General features: G+C 43.5%; 1 protein-coding gene across 1 annotated transcript in view; it reads left to right on the top strand.

Annotated features, from left to right (window-relative positions):
* Window positions 1-502: 502 nt before the first annotated feature.
* doc2a (double C2-like domains, alpha) overlaps window positions 503-8401 on the top strand; it is a 52857-nt gene continuing 44958 nt past the window's right edge. The window contains exon 1 of the mRNA XM_036148711.1: window positions 503-612. The gene's annotated coding sequence lies outside the window, so the exon portion shown is untranslated. The remainder of the gene's footprint in view (window positions 613-8401) is intronic.

The following is an 8401-nucleotide window of genomic DNA, read 5'->3' as shown; positions in this document are numbered from 1 at the left end:
AGGAGGAGGAGGAGGATTTTTAACAAGGGGTTCCTTCACCCCAGGGACCCCTCTGAGTCTGACCGCTGAGGAGAGGAGGAGGAGGAGGAGGCCAGATCTTCCTCACCCTTCCTGTGTGGTGGTGTGATGGAGGCACACATGTATCATTAGGCATCATTACGCACAAATTATACAGCGAGAAGGAGAAAGACAGATGCTGCAGTTGGCACATTATTTTACTCTGTCCCCCCCCCCCACCTCCTCTGCAATCTGCAGCCCGAGGAGGGGGAGGAGGGAGGAGAGTTAATCTAATACATGTGTAGTGTGATTAAAGGAAGCGCTCCATCGCTGTTGACATTTCAGATGAATGTGAGGCTCAGAGAGGAGATATTAGACACTCTGGATTCAGAGAAAGCAGGAGCAGCGAGGCGGAAAGAGAAGGAGTTAAAAGTCTGGATCTGTCACCGGGAGATCCTCCTCCTCCTCCTCCTCCTCCTCCTCCTCCTCCTCCTCCTCCTCCTCCTCCTCCTCCTCCCTGACTCCTCGCTGCTCGCTGCCCGTCTCACCACCTGTTAGTGCAGAGTCTCCGGCCACTTGTTTGTGCAGGAATCTCCTCCACGCCCACCATCAAAGGTAAGGAACGAGGCTTTTCTCCATTCTCAGCTCTGCAGGTCTGGATTCAAGTCACTTCTCAGAAGATCTGGGTTTTTTTTCCTCTGTGTTCTGATTTAAAAAGTGCATTTACCCACATGCCGTGATATTTGCATGACTTTTCTCACTGTTCTCCTGCAGAAGCCTCTCTCTGCTCTCTCCTCTGACACATATTTTACATTTACAGCAGATTTCTGCCAGCAGAGACTCCCGTATTATCCTGTGATCACAGCCGGTGTAGGGAAAGGAAAAGAACTGCAGGGTTTATGTAATTTCATCTGTTTCAAGGAGCTAAACGTGCTTAAGCTTATTTTATTTATAACTGACTATACTGATATATTTAATAAAAGTTCTAGCATTCCAGCTGATTCCTGAATCTTCTGAGTCCAGTGAAGGTTCTGTGGGAACCTGAAAATGTTCTTTATGTCAGTAAAATCTCTGTTGTCACTGAATGTGAGGTAGAAATATTCCCCTCTAATATAAAACAGTGAACCGTGTTGAATCTAAAAAGATGTAATATTTCCTCCGCTCCAACTAAAAAACACCCAGAACCCATAAAATGCTCTAAAATTAGGAGGCTAGAAGTTTCATTTAAAGCATCTAGTTTGTAATTCTGGTTGCTGCGCTGCAGGAAAATCACCATTGGTTCTGTTATAAAAATCTCTGCATAGCGCCACCTACAGTCTCATACGGGCAAAGTACCGGGGCATTTGTTGCATCATGGGTTCTTTTCATCTCGCTGGATTAAACTGCAGGGATGAAAGGTGAGAACTGTTAGTAACGACGTTTCATCCGCAGCACCTCCACCTCCACACAGATAGGGGGCGATAATCCAACATTACCAACGCAGGAAGAACAACCTGAGCATGGCTAGAGCAGCGCGTGGTTCTCCTGAAACAATCCTGACATTGTTGACAAGGTTTAATATTAAGTCTTAGTAAGGAAAAATTAGTAAAACATTCGTAGTTGCTAAGAAAATTAGTAAGTAAAAAATTAAAAAGCACAAAAAGACGACTCCACAGTGGTTTTTAGCACAAACATCACGTCAGCGAACACATGCCACACACATCCCTAATGAAATATTTCTGAAATATTAGTGGATGTGGACCTGGCCGGAACCCACGTCTGGTTCTGTTGCTGCCGTGGAGGATGCGACTGGCATGTTAGCAGCAGTCACTTAGCTAAATAATCACCTCTGGACCTGCCGCCGTGAACCTGGACCCGTTTCTGCAGGTCAACCCTTCAGTCTGTGGAAGCTGAAAGGACTGAAATGAAGCCATGATCCTATTTTAAAGGACCAGCCACGCACTATGCACTGCAAAAACGGATCTAAAAATTAGTAAAATGTTGTTAAAATTAGTGTATTTGTCCTAGATTTGAGTAGGTAAATAAGATGATCTGCCAATGGAATGAGTATTTTTACCCCTAAAATAAGATTATTAGATATATTCACATGAAATAGGATGATGGAGGTCAGTTGTTCCTATTTTAAGTGCAAGAACCTTATTCCATTGCCAGATCATTTAAATCAATTACATTCATTTGAAGATACTTTGACTTACTTTTAGTTCCCTTTTGCAGAGCTGTGTCCATTTGTCCCATCCCAAAGTTTCTGAGCTAAACAGTCTGATAGTCTCAGCGATGGCACCATGCTGCTGCAGAACTGGTCCTGAAGCTGAACGCTACCAGCCACAAAGCCAAACCCTGGAAATGTCCTGCTGCAGGACTTCAGGAGAAGCAGGTTCTCTGGTTCTTTAAGAGAACCAACGAAGAAAACAAGTCAGAGGAACCCTCCTAGAGACCAAACCTTCAGAGACCAAACCTTCCAGGTTTCTGCAGATTCCTGCAGCAGAAAAACACGGAGCTCTGCGTTATGTTTTAGAACCGGTACCACATCTTCTGGCTGCTTCATTCAGGTTCTGTTCAGATCTAACCGGGCCTGGTACACACATCCATTTAGGAGTTTTGAAATCAGCAGAGTTGAGGCTCAGATTGTTCTGGAGAATCCTTGCGGCTGGATTTAAACACCCGCAGGTTTTGGGGATGAATGGTGGAAGAGTGCTGGACCTTAGATGAGGTTCTGAATATTTTGGACTTTTTGTTGGTCTGGAAACAGATGAGAAAGAAAATATTTTAATCAGCAAGCAAGAAAATTACTCCATGGAAGAGGGAATCAGACGCTAGTGATTCCTTAAAGCTCCAAGAGAAAATTCTGGCTAAAGCTTCTTCCTTCGTTGCTCAAACTTTGCTTATTTTCATTTAAATTAGGATGAAGCAGGAAAACTCAGTGAAGTTTCTGTTCAGTTTCTACCTTCTAGCATCGTTTTTGCTGTTTTTTTTTGCTGGAGACCAGACTTGCTGCTTCTTGTCAGGTCCACGCATCGATTGGCACGCAACGGTTGGTCGGTTTGAATTATAATGCAGAGCTTCGTGTGAGCGGACCACTTCAGTCCCAAAGAGAAGCAGGCCGGATGGTTGAAGGACGGGTAGACCCTCATTTCTCCAGCAGCACGATTAATTAGACCGACGGCAGAGGAGAAGTCTGAGGGCAGAGGCTGGTTCAGGATCTGACCATAAATGCTCCAACTTTGGTTTCTGCTCCGTTTCTCTGTCCGTTCCTCATTCTGGGAGTCAAAAACATCAAATCTTGTTGTTAAGAAAGTTCAGGAAGTTGTTAATGAGGTTGAAGATTAGTCTTTGAACTGAGGATTTAAGTTGTCTGGTGAGAAATCCTAAGGAGGATCAAAGAAGGTGTTTGGAGTTATACCATTAAAGGTTAGACGGAGTGAAAACTTTAAATTATTGGGGTTGTGGTTTAAAATGTTGCTTACATGGAAAAATTATTTAATGAGATGGAAGATAAGCTTAAGAAGTTATTAAATATTATGAGATGCTTAACAGGTAGTGTTTGGGGATCTGATGGAGTGGCATTAAGAAATATCAATATAGCATTAATTAGATCTAGAATATGAATGTTTTAGGATTAGCTCGTTCATCTATGCTGTGGAGCAGAAAGGCAACAACAATATCAGCTCTACAGGTGGAAGCTGGTGAAATGCCATTTATTTTAGGAAAGGAGACAGTTGAGGACTAATTATAGGGATGACTTACAAAGTCAAAGGACACAGACTCTACAAAAGCTAAATTAAAAAGGAGGTATTTAGCAGTGTAATTATGGATATTACAAAGGAGCTAGAAATCAATGATTGGGTTGTTAGTCCAAATGTTTTACTCCAAGCTGTAGTTATTACCTCAGCCTAGAGTTGATCTTTCTCTGCTTAAAAAGTAGTTCAAGTAAAAACATCAATGATGTGCATGATAATGTGAACAGTAAGCTGCATAAGAGGTATGGATATTATGTACGTTTATCTACGGATGGGTTTAAAAATCAAAATCAAGCGGTGCTTTTTACATTCCTGAACTAAAAGTAAAGGTGGTTAAAAGATTAACGGATCATTTATCAGTATATGCAGCAGAAATTATGCCAATCTTGTTTCCATTACAATGGATAGAGGAAGTCAAACCCAATGACTGCAGCTGTTACTTAAAAATGCAACATCAAAATTAGGAAGGACATAATGTTTGAAACTTTGGTATCTATCCAGAGTAAATCGTACGAGGATTGACGTCCAGTTTTATGGATCCCAGCACATATTCAGTGGAATGAGAGGGCAGATAATTCAGCGAAGAATGGGTTAGAAATAGATCAAAGCAGAGATCAAATCATATGTTGAGAACAAAATTAAAATGCAGTGGCAGAAAGGAAGACGTTTGTTTAAGATCCAGCAGAAACATGTGGGGGGGGGGCGTTGTGGAAGAGCAGGAGAGATCTGTGTCTATTTAGCAGAATTACACAAAGTTAAAGCATCTCTGCAGCTTATTGGAAAACTGTGAGACACAAATTAACTCAATACTCATAGACTGGCTCTAAGGAATGAAACCAGGAGGAATTAAACTAATGGACATGTCAACTATCTTTTCAAATACCTCTGGAAAGGTGCTTAAACGAATCGTATCGTTTCTACAACAAACTGGATTAAACAGAAGGATGTGTCATTAATGTACAGTAGGGGGCGATAATGCTCCATCCTGTTGCCAGTCGCCAGTAAAAGAAGAAGTTTAGCATTAAGAATTATTGTCTTAAAGCTAAAAAAAGATTTTACTTTCACCAGTGGAGAATAACTGCTTTCACTATAGAGCTCTGCTTGGTTTATATCTGCAAGAAGCTTTATTATAATTTATGTTGGGACTATTTCATGTTCAATGGACACAGAAACAGGTAGAAGAGGAAGAAAGGAGAGAAACAGATGAGACAAAATGCTAAAAGAGACAAAAGGAGAAAGAGAAAGAGGAGAGGAAAGGGAGAGAGTGATATAACATCCTCTGAGTCTGCTTCTACACCTGCAAAGAGAGATATAAAGAACAGCAGAACCAGCTGATAAAGTATTACAGGAACAAACAACCAATGTCTGATACCATCACTGAAGAATATACAGGATTAATTAATACGACGTGTAGAAAGTGACAGCTGAAGATAATAACAGGATTAATTAATACGACGTGTAGAAAGTGACAGCTGAAGGTAATAACAGAGGTTTGGCAGCAACATGTTGGAAGAACAATGCTTGTTATTAATGCTCCTCTGCAGCACGTCTTGCTTTTCATTCACAAACGCTGTAACTGAAGCAGAAACTGAAGTCCAAAGCCCGTCACTTTGCAACAAAGCAGAACGTCAGCAGATCCATCAGCAGTTTCTCCACAGTCTGACGGATATTAGAGGATTATGTACTGAACCAGTAGGAACCATCTGCACCACCCAGCTGGTTTTCAGCGACTATCTGGTCCTTATCCCCAAGCCAAGAGCTGTGTGTGCATTACCTGAACCAGGTCCTGCTGGTTCCCAGTGCAGACTGGGTTAGGCCCTAAATGGAGGAATTCAGCTGTGCTGGTGTCTTGTAGTCACAGACCCAACGAGTGAGTCAAGGTTCTGACCCAGAACCATGGCTACGAGGTATGGATCATAATCAAGCAGCTGACAGAAGCTTGAAATGCTTGAAATCAGTCACAATCCAAGAGGACGGCTGCCCTGCTGGACCTAAAGACTTGAAATGAGGCGTCTGGACCAGATGCATGCTGGGAGTATTTCCCTGGGACAAGAACGGAGGGCAGACGATGGATGGATGGATGGATGGATAATGGAGGGAGGGAGGGATGGACGGATGGATTAATGGAGGGATGGACGGATGGAGGGATGATGGATGATGGATGGATGGATGTAGGAAGGAAGGGATGGACGGAAGGAGGGATGGATGATGGAGGGATGATGGATGATGGATGGATGGAGGGAGGGAGGGATGGATGATGGAGGAATGGATGGATGGATGGATGATGGATGGAGGGATGGATGGATGATGGATGGATGGGTGATGGATGGATGGATGATGGAGGGATGGATGGATGGATGAATGATGGAGGGAGGGATGGAGGGATGGATGGATGGATGATGGATGGCTGGATGAATGGATGGATGATGGATGGATAATGGATGATGGATGGATGGATGATGGATGGCTGGATGAATGGATGAATAATGGATGATGGATGGATGGATGATGGATGGATGGACGGATGATGGAGGGATGGATGATGGATGGATTATGGAGGGATGGATGGATGAACTTCTTCTCATCTTCTCATGTTTTCAGCTTGATGTCCATAATCTAGACCTTCTGTCTGCTCGGGTTCCTCTGGAGCAGAGCAGGGTTCTAGTGACGTTCTGCTGGGCCGTGACGTTTCTCTCAGTTCTTCGTTGTTTCACCTTCTTCTGTTCTTACTGAACTCCAGCAGCTTTTCCTCATATTTAATCGTTTGTCAGCACTAAAACTGAGAAACTGAGGGATAAAGACTTCTGGGTGTGTGAGGTTCTGCTCTCTGCGGCCGTGATGGACGCCGCGTTCCTCAGCCTGCTGCAAATAGTCTGAGCCGGGATCAGGAAGTATCCGGCGCCGCCCTCCTCCTCACACCTGTCAGCCGGCCGTCATGAGAGGATTCAGAGCGACAGGACACGCTGACCAGAGAGTCACCTCTCCTCCCAGAGCCGCATGGTGACACATCTGCAGGCGCAGAACGTGAGAACAGCAGGAGGCGCAGAACGTGAGAACAGCAGGAGGCCATGCAGGCCCGCCGGGCTGCAGGAGAGGACGCAGAGACGGAGTAATCCCTGTGTCTTGGTTAGCATATCTCTCCCCAGTAATCCCAGAGCGACAGCGTATCAGCGGCTGGACCGGCACCAGGGCTGGCTTTCATGTGTCCGCTGATAAACCAGCGTTCACCTGAATTAATCACGACTGTGAGGCGCTGGCCTGCAGCCTGATGACACACAGACACACACAGAGACAACGGCAGGTTATTAAAAGACAAAACTGGCAGATAAAACTCACATGATGTGATGTGATGATGAGATTAAAAGCTCGTCCTGACTTCAGTGGCTTCATGTTGTAATTAACAGAAGATTTTTACCTGCCACGCCCAGAAGGTGCGGGTGGGCTTTGGGGTTCATGGATGGGAATCTGGACCCCCTTATGGAGATTTGGGGGTCTTAATGCATGGACTGGTTCTGCGTCTGCGATGTTACTGATGCTGTGGAGATCTGCTGAGGTGGTGCCATCCATAACCCTCCACCCTCAGCTATGGCTGCAGGCTTCAGGGTAAAACCAAACACATGAGACCACAAAGGCAGCTCAGGCATGGTGTGAAGAACTATGAAGGAGCTCAGAAATATCTTTGTAAGGATGTTTCTTTTACGCTGGATGTTATCTTCTGTTGGAGTTTCTCTTTAGAGTTTGATTCTCTGCAGTCAGCTGTGTTCATGTTGGTTAGTCTCCATCCTCAGTGCTGCTGTGCTCCTTCAGCTCAGCCTGCTACACATTATCTCACCTGAGTTCATGTCATCCTCCACCTTTCCCTCAGCGTGTCTGTCTGCTCATGGTTCTCATTGTTCTCATTGGTTCTCATTGGTTCTCATTGTTCTTGGCCAGCCTGTTCCTCCCTCTTTTCTTTTCATTAAACTGCTCACACTGCAAAAACAGATCTAAAAATAAGTAAAATGTTCTTAAAGTTAGTGTATTTGTCCTTGATTTCAGCAGGTAAATAAGATTATTTGCCAATGGAATGAGTATTTTGACCCCTAATATAAGATAATTAAACATCCTGCACTTGAAATAAGATGATGGAGATTAGTTGTCCCTATTTTAAGGTCAAAAATCTTGTTCCATTGGCAAATCATCTTATTTACCTGCTCAAATCAAGGACAAATACACATATTTTAAGAACATTTTACTTATTTTAAGTTCTGTTTTTGCAGTGCATTAACAACCTTACAAACATGATTCTGGTTTGATGAGATTGTTCATTACAAATTATTATCTACAAAAAAAATTACAATTCATTTCAGTTTTCTCCTTTTCACCTGCAAACTCAGAATCAAAGGTATTTATATAAAAGGAATGCAGATTTCCTGAGTCCTAACAGCAGGTATACAGACTGGTTCTGTCTTTGGAGGACACGGTTTCATGACTCCAGCCTCCACATTTTATTCTTCAAAGCAGATGGTGTGAACTGGCAGGAAAAATGTAAAATGCCTTTTAACAACAGGCAGCAGAGCTCACTGTGTTATTTACAGGCTATTTCAGGCGTCTATATAAACTGCTGGAAGTGTGAGTCGGTGCTGAAATGAAATGCATCCTTCTGAAGCTGCGGTTCTCTGCTGAAG

The sequence above is a fragment of the Fundulus heteroclitus genome, chromosome 16 (genome assembly GCF_011125445.2).
Source record: "Fundulus heteroclitus isolate FHET01 chromosome 16, MU-UCD_Fhet_4.1, whole genome shotgun sequence".
Taxonomy (NCBI): domain Eukaryota; kingdom Metazoa; phylum Chordata; class Actinopteri; order Cyprinodontiformes; family Fundulidae; genus Fundulus; species Fundulus heteroclitus.
This window is presented reverse-complemented; position numbering and strand designations above follow the sequence as displayed.